The sequence below is a fragment of the Anabrus simplex genome, chromosome 13 (assembly GCF_040414725.1).
Source record: "Anabrus simplex isolate iqAnaSimp1 chromosome 13, ASM4041472v1, whole genome shotgun sequence".
In the NCBI taxonomy this organism is placed as follows: domain Eukaryota; kingdom Metazoa; phylum Arthropoda; class Insecta; order Orthoptera; family Tettigoniidae; genus Anabrus; species Anabrus simplex.
Genome location: NC_090277.1, coordinates 68491159 through 68505893, shown reverse-complemented (window position 1 = coordinate 68505893; position 14735 = coordinate 68491159).

Below are 14735 nucleotides of genomic sequence, written 5' to 3'. Positions count from 1 at the left end.
CCATAAAATTTTGTTACAGTTAATCGCCGTGTTATTTTGAAAACTATTGTACTTAATTGAGTGATTCGAAGGTTCCCTACTCCCGAGGAAATGTCTTATAGTTTGTATATATCCACAACGTAAGAATTGCCATGTTTTGGTAACCATGGGGGGCGTGCCGTTCGCTTCAAGCGATAGCCACAGAGTAGTGTAGCGGGCAGCTCCCTGTATACTTTACTCCCTGGTTTTTCAATACAAATACAATGTTGTTAGATGGTTTTTACAACATATATTTTATTGCAGAACTAGTTTCGGCGCTCATTTAGACACCATCAGCTGCATAATAGGTAGAGAAAAACTTGGCGATATAATGTAGTACAACACACTGATATAATTAACTCCTTAATATCAGTTTTATGTTGAGTTTAAAAACTCTAACTTACAAAAAGATAACCCTTGTGAGTCAAAAATATAAAAAATCTCTTTGTGAAGAGTTGCCTTCAATATTCAGTGATGGCTATTATTCTATACACTCGTAAGCATCAAGTTCATATAACTTACAATTTTAAAATTGAAAAATTGGAGCTGAATTCACACATCATTATCATCATCCTAAACCAAGCGGCAGTTGGAAAGGTAAGTAAAGTTCAAGAAACACGCAATTAACTAGCAACACAACTTCCGATTACATTAAGGCGGGTACTCGCTAGGAGGCTGCAACATGCAACGCAACGGTTGCTGCAACCCTGTATAATGTGTACGTTCGTCAAACCTCAATGCAAACACCAGTAGTTACGCAGCGTTCGTTGTGACACATGCAACAATGTCACTCAGTATGATCGTCATAAGTTCTGTGTATATTCTGCTGCATTACCTAATCGAGGACTATAAACATCCCTGTCGTTGGTGGCAAGGTGACTTTTACAAAGGTAAAGCTAATTCCAATTTGCTTCTGGATTTGAAATCACAAGAAATAAGTGGATATTTTAAAAATTTCACTCGTATATCACCGACCAATTTTGAGCATTTATTAAATTTGATAGAACCAAAAATAAGAACAAGGGACACAAAATTTAGAAAAGCTATATCTGTTCAAGATAAATTGGCACTTACTTTAGATTTTTAGCCACCGGTGACAGCTCAACCAGCTTGCAGTATCTCTTCAGAATATCCAAGCAAGTCATAAGTATTTTTTTTCTATTCGCTTTACATTGCACCGATACAGATATGTCTTATGGCGACGATGGGATAGGAAAGGGCTAGGACTGGGAAGGAAGCAGCCGTGGCCTTGATTGAGGTACAGCCCCAGCATTTGCCTGGTCTGAAAATGGGAAACCACAGAAAACCATCTTCAGAGCAGCCGACAGTGGGATTCGAACCCACTATCTCCCGGATGCAAGTACACAGCTGCGCGCCCCTAACCGCACGGCCAACTCGCTCGGTAGTCATATGCAAATCTGTACCACAAGTGTATCAAGCAATCATCAGCGAATTAAAAGATCGCCTAGAGGTACGGTTCATTTTATTTTATTTCATTTCTTTTTTTTTTTTTTGTGAGATTTATTGGTATTGAAATGATTTGGCATTTCACTGAAGGGTCCCATAATAGGCCTAATGTAGAATTGCAATATAATTGTATTAAATTTAAACAGGATTCCTCAGTTCACTCCATGACCTCTGCGCACCCTGACTACGAAATGTGCCTGGAACACGTCAACGAACACACTGCGCGCCGCTTCGTGTTTGCCAGAATACCGACAACCAGATGCATCACAGCGCGCCTTGCTGCGAACGGTTGCAGCAACGAAGCTCAAGGTGTACTCATTAGAAAAATATAGTTGCAGCAACTGTTGCATTGCATGTTGCAGCCTCCTAGTGAGTACCCGCCTTTACGTCAGCTGCTGGTAGCCAATAGCACCCGTGCTTGCAGTCACATGCTCCATTGGCTGTTTGGGAGGAAGTTGAGGTTTGGAACAAAAGTACTGGACGACCTCGGAAACACAGAACATCAACGGATTTCAATGCCACCACAGCTTATTCATGAGGAGTGCTGGTATTGCTGTTGCAAAACACAAGGACTTGATGTCCCTGTTTCCTTACATCGCTGAAAACCACACTTTCACCTATCCTATCCGACCTCCCTTGGTCAACTCTTGTTCTTTTCCGACCCCGACGCTATTAGGTTTGCGAGGGCTAGGGAGTCTTTCATTTTCACGCCCTTCGTGGCCCTTGTCTTTCTTTGACCGATATCTTAATTTTTCGAAGTGTCGGATCCGTTCCATTTTTTCTCTCTGATTAGTGTTATATAGAGGATGGTTGCCTAGTTGTACTTCCTCTTAAAACAATCACCACCACCACCACCTGAAAACCATCATACCGTGTACCGTGCTCTTCAACCAGACACAATAGTTGCAAATATCAATGAGTATAGGTTTCGATACAGATGACTGCTTAGCGTCAGTGCAACTTGAATTCCAAACGCTATTAGTAAACCTTGAATGTAAAAAAAAATTCACGTATAATACCAATATAGTCGGTCCGTTATTGAACATTATAAATTTTCCAGCTAAATCATTCCTGGTTGAGAGCATTTCGTCCCAGTGTGATAAGTTCATTAATCAAGCTGGCACACTTAGCACACTGGGGCAAAATGCTCTCAACCAGGAATGAGTTAGCTGGAATAATGTCCAATAACAGACCAAGTATTTTGGTATTACACTCATTCAGGACAATCATTTCACATTCCCTATGGGAATCAACATATATCAAAGAAATCCACGTTGAAGTAAATTTGAACCTAACTGCATTTAAAAAAGTAGTTGAAGAAAATTGGATTTTTTTTAAAGTAACCCAGTTTTTAAATATCATTTTTCAGATTTGGCAACATGAAGCTGACATGTTTCAGATAAATAATGGATATACGAAAACAATTTTCATTTTTCTATATTTTTTGGGCTATACATAATTGTTTATGAACCCAAAAGATTATTAATGTGCTCAATTACATATAATAAAGACAAATAAAAACTTAGAATATCTCAGTTCCATGCCTATGTGGGTTAGCTAGCTCCCTTTCACACTCAATTATGAATCTGTTAATTACATTATTCTTGGGTCCTTAAATTACAAGAGTTACAGCATGTAGCAATGATTTCTGAGCAATGAAATGAAACCTTGTAAAGCTAAAGGCCCGCTAACACTTAGAACAGGGCCTCTCAAACGCCCAAAATCTCATGCATGCATATTGAGGCGCACTGTGCATCGGTGCCGCTCGCTTTGACTCGGACCAACGCTTCGTCTCTGGGCTACTCGGCTAAGCTCGGCTCGACTCGGCTCAACTCGGATTTGCAGCACTACGTAGCAAGTGAGGAAGAGGGAGACATGCGGAGTGAGCGAGACAGGCATGAGGAAAGAGAGAGTAAGCGCTATTGCTCCAAATCGAGGAGTGGGGGGTCTGCACTCTGGTCAACCAAGCGAAGTCGTCTTTTGCACCGTGCACAGTGCATGCACCACGCGCATGCACCCTGAGAGGCCCTGACTTAGAAAAAAGGAAGACTCAGAGCGGAAGTAGGAAAATATTCTTTCACTGTATAATAAACGTGGTGGCTCACGCTTATACCTACAGGAGGGGAAACGTACTGTGCTGAAGAAGAGGAGAAGTTGCTTGGCGAGAATATTTATTCTGCCGGAATTTAATTTCGGTTATGTTCGTAAAGTATTCGGGTGTCTTGCAATCGCGTTGAGTCCCTGTCGTACATTGTGTTTGCTCCCTCTGTGGATGTTCACATTTCTGAGAGAAGTTTGAACTGGACTGTGTTAAAAATGGACTGCAAGAAACTACTGAATTACTTGAAAAGTACATTTTTCTATATGACAAATGTCCTATGTTATATAGCAATACCATTGAGCAGTTGAAATTTCACAATACTTATTCAAAAATGCGTTTTTAATGTACCTTCAGGGTTCAACAACGACTGAAGCAATGTAGAAGATTCACAACTTAAATTTCTAGATAAGTTAATGCCATGAACTTAGAATCTCCAATTTTGTCTTTGTTCTTCCTTTTCATCATTTTCAACCAACAGAGCAAGAGCTAACATGTGATCCATTAGTTGCATTTGGCTGAGCCAATGCTTCACACACAACTGACAGAGCAGGTTTTGACGATCAGCTGTCCAAATGATAAGATTCGCTTCCAATAGGTATGAGTGTATACAGGAGAAATTCTTCTCAGAATTTCCTCTCTCTGTGCCCTCCTTCCAGTAAGTGAAACTGGGCCTTAATGAAGAAATAGTCTGCAGTGTTGAATGTCTAAATTGAACTGCTTTCTAAAAATACACAATGAATCAAGGAATAGTCCCTCAAGCTCCTACTATTAATCCTGTACCTTTAATGTCCTTCAATCCAAATTTATCTTTATATATTTATGGTCTGTTCATATCTGTGGAGATTTCAATATGAACTGTGGGGTCTATTTTATTTCCCACCTCCCACCGTTATCGGCAAGTTCGGATACCTAATCGACGATCTTATAACTGTTTTTCTGAGCGAATTTGCTGTCAAGGACCGAATCTCATTATGGCGTTCCACAGCATCTCTCCATGAGGTCAAGATCCCAAGACACGAGGAAGGGTTTCTCTCTTCGGCAGTGCCGACAGAGGTTTCCGTTCTGGGACCTGGCAGGAATAAATCGAAGAGCGCATACATCAGCAGTTACTTTTATTCCCTCACGCCATTCACTGATTGATTAACCAGTATGATTTTTAACCCAGTTATTTGTGGGTTTATACTGTTCAAATAGCGCAACACCTTTTCCTTTGTGAGATTTGTTTTATTTAGCATACGGCTACGAATGTAGTATATTGATCCCTCCGTCAAAAGTAGGAAATGTGATTTGACAGAGAAAAACAGTACTTTCCACTGTATTCAGCACCCAGATTTGGGAAGGATCATTACAGCATCTCTCTTACAGCTGCAGTACGGGAGACATGCACACAGTTCTGGACCTTACAAGCATCAGTCGCCATTCTGAATCTCAGCTGTTAACATGGAGAGACAGTTATCATTGCAACACTGCAGTTTCATATGTAAAAGTTCTGGTTTCATCTTAATGGTCATGTGAACAATCATCGCTATTGGTGTGCAAAAAATCCTAATGGTGTTTATGAAGTCGCTCATTATGATAGAAAGATTGGTGTTCGGTGTGCTGTTAGTGCAGGATGAATAACTGTGCATATTTTTTCCAATACGACAGTAAATGAAGAGACATTTTGACACCATTCTTCCATCAGTTAACGGAAGAAGAAAATTTGTGTCGGTGGTTTCAACAAGATTCAGCCCCTGTTCATACAGCTGAAGATTTCATTCTTACATTCTCGGAAGTGTTTGCAGACAGAAATCAGTGCCAGTCTATTCCCCCCGCCCCTTGTAATCCATATCTAACAGTGTGTGATTTTACTTGTAGAGTAAACTGAAAGAAAAAATGCATTGAACAAATCCTCACACATTACGAATTAAACCAGAACTCACCCGCATCAGCCAGAATGTGGTTACCAGATACAATGCCTGTATAACCAGGAAGGAGGACACTTTCAGCTTCTTTTATATATACACGCGTAAAGCATGGCAGCTGAGGTACATTCAGGGAAACGGGGTGGCCTAGGGAGTGGTGATAAGGGAACAGGGAACTGGAAATCAAGTAGTGATGATATAAAATTGTTAGTGTTGAACTGTAGAAGTATTTTAAAGAAAGGAATAGAATTGTGTACTTTAATAAATATATATATACCAGATATTGTAATAGGAGTTGAATCATGGCTGAGAAATTTTCTCACAGAACTGGAGTGTGTATCGTAGAGATAGGATAGGAATGGTGGGAGGGGGAGTATTCATTCTGGTGAAAGAAGAATTTGTAAGCTACGAAAAAGTTAAAAATGAGACACATGAAATTCTAGGTGTAAGGCTCATTTCTAAAGATAATAGACAACTTGATATATTTGGAGTGTACAGACCGGGAAAGGGTAGCACTGACGAGGATTCAGAATTATTTGATAAGATAATCAGCTATGTAGGAAACGCCATGGAAAGAAATGTGATTGCAGCCGGAGATCTGAATTTACCAGATGTCAATTGGGAAGGAAATGTGAACGACAGGAAGCATGACCAACAAATCGCAAATAAGTTAATATGGGATGTACAGTTGATTCAGAAAGTGATGGAACCAACCAGAGGGAAAAATATCCTGGATGTGGTGCTGATAAAAACCAGATGAGCTCTATAGAGAAACTGAAGTAACAGATGGTATTAGTGATCATTAAGCTGTTTTTGTCATAGTTAAAAATAAATGTGTTAGAAAGGAAGGTCTTAAAAGTAGGACTATTAGGCAGTACCATATGGCTGATAAAGCAGGCATGAGGCAGTTGCTAAAAAGTAAGTATGATCGGTTGAAAACGGTAAGTAAAAATATAAACACACTCTGGGATGAGTTTAAAGAAATAGTTGAGGTTTGTACCTTTAAGGGAGGTAAGGATTCGTAAAGACCCACCTTATTATAATAGAGAAATAAAGAGACTAAGAAGGAGATGCAGACTGGAAAGAAATAGAGTTAGAAATGACTGTGGAAGTAAGGAGAAATTGAAGGAACTTACTAGAAAATTGAATCTAGCAAAGAAGGCAGCTAAGGATAACATGATGGCAAGCATTATTGGCAGTCATAAAAATTTTAGTGAAAAATGGAAGGGTATGTATAGGTATTTTAAGGCAGAAACAGGTTCCAAGAATGATATTCCAGGAATAATTTATGAACAAGGGGAGTGTGTATGTGAAGATTTTCAAAAGGCAGAAGTATTCAGTCAGCAGTATGTAAAGATTGTTGGTTACAAGGATAATGTCCAGATAGAGGAGAAGACTAAGGCAAAAGTATTATTAAAATTTTCATATGATAACAATGACATTTACAATAAGATACAAAAGTTGAAAACTAGAAAAGCGGCTGGAATTGATCAGATTTCTGGGGATATACTAAAGACAATGGGTTGGGATATAGTGCCATATCTGAACTATTTGTTTGATTATTGTTTGATCGGAGGTGCTATACCAGATGAATGGAGAGTTGCTATAGTAGCCCCTGTGTATAAAGGAAGGGTTGATAGACATAAAGCTGAAAATTACAGGCCAGTAGGTTTGACATGCATTGTATGTAAGCTTTGGGAAGGCATTCTTTCTGATTATATTAGACATGTTTGTGAAATTAATAACTGGTTCGATAAAAGGCAGTTCGGTTTTAGGAAAGGTTATTCCAATGAAACTCAACTTGTAGGATTCCAGCAAGATAGAGCAGATATTTTGGATTCTGGAGGTCAAATGGACTGTACCGCGATTGACCTGTCTAAAGCATTTGATAGGGTGGATCATGGGAGACTACTGGCAAAAATGAGTGCAATTGGACTAGACAAAAGAGTGACTGAATGGGTTGCTATATTTCTAGAAAATGAACTCAGAGAATTAGAGTAGGTGAAGTTTTATCTGACCCTGTAATAATTAAGAGGGGAATTCCTCAAGGCAGTATTATCGGACCTTTATGTTTTCTTATATATATATAAATGATATGAGTAAAGGAGTGGAGTCAGAGGTAAGGCTTTTTGCGGATGATGTTATTCTCTGTAGAGTAATAAATAAGTTACAAGACTGTGAGCAACTGCAACGTGACCTCGAAAATGTTATGAGATGGTCGGCAGGCAATGGTATGTTGATAAACGGGGTTAAAAGTCAGGTTGTGAGTTTCACAAATAGGAAAAGTCCTCTCAGTTTTAATTAATGCGTTGATGGGGTGAAAGTTCCTTTTGGGGATCATTGTAAGTATCTAGGGGTTAATATAAGGAAAGATCTTCATTGGGGTAATCACATAAATGGGATTGCAAATAAAGGGTACAAGTAGTATAATAGGACAGTTCTGCCGCCGCCTCCTCCTCCGGGCACCCAGGGGCCCCTCCGCCTCACGGGAGGCCCTCCCAGCGGCCCCCTCCGCCTCCGCCTCACGGGTGGCCCTCCCAGAGGCCTCCTCCGCCTCCCGAGGAGCCTTCCCAGAGGCCTCCTCCGCCTCCCGCGGGAATTTTGAATTGGTAAACAAAGCCACGTGCTTTTTGACAGCTGTCATCGACAACAACGCATCGCTAACCTCACTGCTGCCATCTTGACGGGCCTAAACCTCAGTGGTACCAACTTAACCTAACTAGCACGAGATTTGAATTGGTAAACAAATCCACGTGTTTTTTGACAGCCACATGCTTTTTGACAGACAACAACGCATCGCTAACCTCAGTACTGCCATCTTGACGGCCTAAACCTCAGTAATACCAACTTAACCTAACTAGCGCGAGATAAACAAATCCACATGTTTTTTGACAGCCACGTGCTTTTTTGACAGCTGTCATTCGCCATCTTTAAACTACAGAGCACCGCGCTGCCCTCTTTATCGCAGTAGCTGTAAATTCGTCACCTGTCATCGGCAGTGCTGCCATCTTGGCGGGCCTAAACCTTAGTGCTACCAACTTAACCTCACTAGCGCGAGATAAACAAATCCACGTGCTTTTCTGACAGCTGTCATCCGCCATCTTCAATCTATAGAGCACAGTGCTGCCCTCTTTAGCTGAAATGTGGTGGCGGATAATTTAAAACTGCTTTTTGACAGCAGCCAACTTTGAGCACCGAGCTGCCCTCTTTAGCTAGATACCTTTGAAATGTGGTGGCAGGCAATTCCACGTGACAGCAGCCAGCTTTGAGAACCGTGCTGCCCTCTTTGTGGTGGCGGGAAATTCCACGTACTCTACAAACTCACGTGCTTTTTTCTGACAGCTGTCATCCGCCATCTTGCATCACAAACCTCAGTGCTGTACTCTTTAGCTAGATACCTTTGAAATGTGGTGGCGGCAAATTCTACATTCTCTTGTTTGGAAACAAACCTATGCGCTTTTTTGACAGCTATCATCCGCCATCTTTAATCCAGAGAGCACCGTGCTGCCCTCTTTAGCTACTTACCTTTGAAATGTGGTGGCGGCAAATTCTATGCGCTTTACAAACCCATGTGCTTTTCTGACAGCTGACATCCACCATCTTTAATCCAGAGAGAACAGTGTTGCACTCTTTAGTTGAAATGTGGTGGCGGCAAATTCCATGTGCTCTTGTTTGGAAACAAAATTCTACGTGCTCTTCAGCTGTCATCCACCATCTTTAATCAAGAGAGCACCGTGCTGCCCTCTTTGTGGTGGCGGATAATTTGAAAAATTATTTTTTTTTGACAAGCAGCCATCTTTAATCCAGAGAGAACAGTGCTGTCCTCTTTAGCTACTTACCTTTGAGGCGGTTAATTTGAAAAATTCTATTTGACAAGCTGCCATCTTTAATGAAAAGAGCATCGTGCTGCTATCTTGCGGGTAATTTTTACGTCACAGCTGTCATCCACCATCTTGCATTGCTAACCTTAGTGCTGCCCTCTTTAGCTACTTACCTCTGAGGCGGACTATTTGAAAAAAAGATCTATTTGACAAGCTGTCACCCGAAATCTTGCATCGCAAACCTCAGTGCTGCACTCTTTAGTTGAAATGTGGTAGCGGATAATTTGAAAAAATCCTTTATGACAAGCAGCCATCTTTAAACTACAGAACACCGTGCTGCTATCTTTATCGTAGTAGCGAGCAATTTAAAATCTAGATGCTTTTTTTCTAACAGCTGCCATCCGCCATCTTTAATCTAGAGAGCACCGTGCTGCCCTCTTTGTAGTGGTAGTAAATTCCACGTGCTTTACAAACCCACGTGCTTTTTTGACAGCTGTCATCCGCCATCTTTAATCAAGAGAGCGCAGTGCCGCACTCTATGTAGTAGCGGATAATTTAAAAAATTCTTTTGAGAAACAGCCATCTTTATTCAACACAGTTACCGCTATCTTACATCGCTTACCTCGGTGCTGCACTCTTTAGTTGAAAAGTGGTGGCGGTAAATTCGAACAAGTTTAATCATACATCGGGGGAGCTAGAGTAAGCACGTGCTGCAGTGATGACGTCATCATGCATGTTTAGACTTGTCCGTTTTCTAAAGATAAGTCGGTGTAAAGAAATGTCGTGGCGGTAAATTCGAACAAGTTTAAACATGCATCGGGAAAGCTAGAGTAAGCACGTGCTGCAGTGATGACGTCATTGTGCATGTTTAGACCTGATAGTTTTCTTAAGAGTAAGTCGGTGTAAAGCAATGCAATAAGTGCAACATTTTTGAATGCGATCAAATATTTATTTACAAATGTACTACAACAGTGTTCGTTTTTGCTGCTGACAAGGTTGGTATGCTTCTTAACAACGTATGCTTTTGAAATGCCTCCTGCAACATTCAAATTAAACAAAACATTTAGAAATATATTATACTAAGTATGTTATGCTTTACAGAGAAGATCATATACTTCTTACCTTGTTGTTATTCCTTTTCGGAATCATCATCATCATGAGGTACTAGAGAAAGTTCATTCATACACTGTGTACAGTGTTCAATCCTCGGATTTGGTCCATCCCAATCATCATCACCATTTCCTCCTCGATGCTTGTAATGTCGTTGACAATTTCTGCATAAAGCTACTTCGATCTACATCTTACTGTGTCGAGGAAGGATGCCCCAAAAATTATGTACGTAAGAGGCAGCGTACGTAGATAAAAATCCTGGTGGTAAGTATTGAATAAGATGTTTCGGCATCGACGATCTATGTTTATAGAACATCTTAATAGCCTCACTCACTCGTGTAAGATAAATAAGATGTTGCGTATGAGCATGCAAACAGCATGCACATTTGCAGTTTTGTTCCATAGCGTATGATGTCGGAGCTATAAAGAGCTATTCTTATTTATAGTCTCGTAGCAATATTCGTTAGCGGGTGGTAGGTAACATCACTCATATGAATAATAAGACAACAGGCTGCTGTGTTAGCAGGAATGTTTTCAGATGTTTCAAATTCTAAACGAATATCAACTGGAGATTCTTTTATAGATTCGTCATGATAAGAGCAGTCTATAACAACAATCGGTGCTTTATTTTTAAATTCTTGAGGTGTAAATAGCGGACGATCTTCTTTCTGATAATACGATGATTAAAATATACATAACATGTCATAGAGCATCCCAAACTTATTTTTCTCAAAGTCAATGTCTATGTTTTCGTAGGGATACGTAATTCCGTTGAGATATAGTCTAACGTGTCTTAATTTACAGTGATCAAACAGTGAGCTATCTTTTTCGTGATTGAATTTACGATTAGTTTGAAATCCTAAAATAATGTACAAGGGCTTCTCAGTAAAACGTGATGTTTTAACAGCGCAGCTATGCTTGTTTGTAGGTGGTAACACAGGATATTCATGCAGGTCCCAACTTCTAAAACGTATAGGTAATGGTGTATCATTTTCTACAATCTTGAGCAATCGAAGTTTTTCACGATAAGATAAGGTTACATGTGGAATCCTCCACAGTATACGATGCAGTGTTATTTTCGATTCTACTGGTGTTTCTACTGCTTTAAGAGAATTGTAATCACTTCGATCACGGATTAGAATAAGCTCTTGTTTTGCGTTGATTATAATACGTGTAAAGTCTTCTGCGAATCCAAAAATATGTTTCAGTGATAACATACCCGTAAAAGTCCCATCCTCATCAATCATCCAGTTGTTAGTAGCTTTTGGACACCAGCCAGCCATCCGCAAAAGATTACTTTCTTCATCACAGAAAGAAGGTTAGAATGTCATTGCACTTGTAATACCAACATTCTTCATTCGATCTATTTCAACATTATTTACTTCATATCGCGCTTCAGAAAAGAGAAAAGCTAGAGCATGGTTGTTTAGTTTTGAAGTGCTTGGTCCACTTCCATCCGACTTTTCTAGTCGTCCTTCAATATAGAGGTAGCTTTCGTGTGGTAAGGTGTATACATCTTGCTGATTAATAATAAAATGAATTTCATCATTGTTATTTAATCCAAACGTAAAAGGTTGATAGGAATGAAGCTCACTTCGTACTACACCTTCACGACTTTCTACTGTATTCGTAATGTGTAGCATTTCTTCCATTCTGTTGTAGTAGTGTATATCCTAAATCTTAGAGTATCTGCTTATGGGTATCTGTTAACTCGATGAGTCTCTGCACACATGTAGTATGTCTTCGGAATGTACACCGTGTTTTATAGATGGTTTTCATACTGGTTTAAGATGTAGCTTGTAAGCTACGTACGCGTGCTGATCTAAATGAATAAGCTGATTATGTTTATTTACAAGTCTAAGAGTAATGTTGCTAATGTGTTTTGCAGACACAGGATGATAAAGAACTACTGCTGGTTTCTCACAAATAGTATATCCACGTTCCTCTGTAACAATAAAGTCGCGCAGGACGTGCGAAGGTTGTAGATTACTATTCAAGTCTGTAATAATATTACAAGTAATGTTCACATTGTAATCATCGAAGAGTTTTATAGGTTGATCAGACTCGTAACATACGTTCGGCAGGAGCTCCCTCGATGAAAATCCAAGCAGTGGTCCAATCGAATCAGGTTGTGATTTGAAGTCAATCTTAAATGATGATTCAATAACACATTTATGTGTAATGTTGCTTATAGTGATTGAGAACTTGTAATTATGATTACTAAAACTATCTTCCCCAAACTGATCAATTAACGTACTTTCAATATAGTCGTGAATATCGTCTACTGTATAACTACCTGAGGGTAGTGTTAGCACATACTCATCGTAATAGAACTTGTTTACACCATCACGCACATTATAGATTTTATTGTAGCTTTCAAACCATACTAGTCCAAGGCTATGCGGCTGATAACCAAGTTCGATTGGTGGATTAAAATAGACGGTTGTTTCAGGTCCTTCTCCACGTACAGCAAACGTTCTTTCACTGTTCGTCATCACGTAGACACTAATGCACTTTCTCTACTGTCTGGGTTTGATATAAGAACATAAGACATAATCGTCCGCACATGCGTGTATTAAAGTTTTGCACACGGTTTTTATTGTAAACAATGTCTGCACTGCTTCCGAAATAACGTATGAGCTCAAAAGGAGGAGGTAAGTCTCCATAGCTATCAAAATAGCATACTTTAGATTTACGGTTTACATAAGCAACGTAATGAGTTCCAGGTCCACGACTGTCGTCCAAGTTAATTACGGCACTTTCACGTTCACGTGGGCGCGCTGGTAGTTGATCGCGCATATACACTCCTCGAAGATAATGAATTCCTACTTGTTTAGCAAACGTAAAAACTTCATCATGCGTTAGAGCTCGATGTGGCAGTGCATTCAGTAGACGTTTTTTGGAGAAATGTAGATACCAAGCCCTTTCTTGTATGGCGCTAGCTTCATGTTCACACCTTTGCCTCGTAACGCAATTGCCTCCATCGTCTTGTTATGACGTTCACTCTCTTTCAACTGTTGTTTCGCTTCTTCTACAGCTTTGACAGTTCTCGCTACAGCACTAGCACCACCTAGCAATGACCCTAAAGCTGCTAAGCCAGCAAACAGCGCAGGAAGAAATCCTCCTCGTTTTGGTACAGGAATAATTCGTGCACGTTTACTAAATATTGCTCTGCACTTTGGAGAAATTCTCGCTCTTGCTGCGCGTAACGCCTTAGTAATAGCTACACGAGGATTGTATTCCCCTCGAATAGCTTTTTGCGCAGCCTTTATAACATCTTTCCATCCAACAGTTTTTACTTTCTTCTTCTTCTTCATGTCGTTTGGATATCGTAGTTTCACCATGCTGTACACGACTTTACTAGTCAAGAGCAAATCATAAACTAACCGTTGCCTCTTGTTTCGTTTAATATATATATTACTATTACGCACTTTATGATTCAGTTATCATGAAGATTATAAAGCAGCAAGACACACTACCTGTTACCGACATTGTACCACATCTCTTACCTAGTTCTAGTACAACTACAAGAAAACGTCATGGAACGTTGTTTCCTTTTACTGTTCGATGTATTATATCAGGTCCGTCGGGATGCGGTAAAACAAATCTTTTACTCACACTTATTACTTCTGTAAATGGTGTACGCTTCGAGAATATTTACGTTTTCTCAAAGTCACTCTATCAGCCGCTATATACTATTCTACAAACTGTAATGCACGATCTAGTTAAAGATGGAATAAGATATTTTAAATTTAATTGGCATGAGCAAGTACCATCACCAGACGATGTGCTTCCTAATTCTCTTATGATCTTTGATGATGTCGCAACAGAACAGCAAAACGTTATTCGTGCATTCTTTAGTATGGGTCGGCATAAATATGTTGATTGCATCTATTTGTGCCAAACCTATTCTCGTGTGCCTAAGCAGTTGATATGCGACAACGCAAATGTTATTGTGCTTTTTCGGCAAGATGAGCGCAACATGCGACATGTGTATAACGATCATGTTAACACTGATATGACATTCGATGACTTTAAACGTATGTGTGCTAAATGTTGGTCATTACACCGTTACAGCTTTTTAGTTATTGATAAAGAAAGTGATGTACAGCATGGACGATATCGCATGGGTTTCGATCATTTTATATGCATTAACACAGAATTACAGTAACTACTTGATTAAAAAACCATCATCATGTTAACATCTAGCAAGGAGATCACAAAACATATCATCCAAGCTCGAAACAATATTCGACGGAAATTTAAAGAGCTTAAACGTATTCAAGCAGACACGGATTTATTTTTAAGAACACA